Source organism: Etheostoma spectabile, chromosome 5 (genome assembly GCF_008692095.1).
Source record: "Etheostoma spectabile isolate EspeVRDwgs_2016 chromosome 5, UIUC_Espe_1.0, whole genome shotgun sequence".
NCBI classification, from domain to species: Eukaryota; Metazoa; Chordata; class Actinopteri; order Perciformes; family Percidae; genus Etheostoma; species Etheostoma spectabile.
In genome coordinates, this window is record NC_045737.1 from 37,456,962 (window position 1) to 37,457,510 (window position 549).

General features: G+C 46.1%; 1 protein-coding gene across 1 annotated transcript in view; it reads right to left on the reverse strand.

The window, feature by feature from the left end:
• Positions 1-549, reverse strand: part of ccsapa (centriole, cilia and spindle-associated protein a) — a 9,670-nt gene that overhangs the window by 685 nt on the left and 8,436 nt on the right. The window lies entirely within an intron of this gene.

Consider the following 549-nt stretch of genomic DNA (forward strand, 5'->3'; position numbering starts at 1 on the left):
CTCCTTATTTATCTGAGAAAGACGTGCTTGTAACTTGAGGTGACCAGATTTTCTCAGACAAAATCCGGGGACATTTTCAGCTCAGAAGCAAATATACCTCCGAAACACGTCGGGTTTTTATTTTTGTAACTCTTCATCAGTGTTAGCATCGCTAGAGCAATCTGGGCTGACACTCCTCTTCATCAGTGTTAGCATTGCTAGCGCAACCCGGGCTGACACTACTCTTCATCAGTGTTAGCATCGCTAGAGCAACCTGGGCTGACACTACTCTTCATCAGTGTTAGCATCGCTAGAGCAACCTGGGCTGACACTCCTCTTCATCAGTGTTAGCATCGCTAGAGCACCTGGGCTGACACTCCTCTTCATCAGTGTTAGCATCGCTAGAGCAACCTGGGCTGACACTACTCTTCATCACTGTTAGCATCGCTAGCGCAAACACCAGCTACTTGCTGCTCTTTAGTAACGTTAATGTTCGTGTTGTCAGTAGCCGTTGTGATAAAGGTTGTTATCTTTAGAAGTTTTGCTAAAAACGTTCTGCTTTCTTCCCGC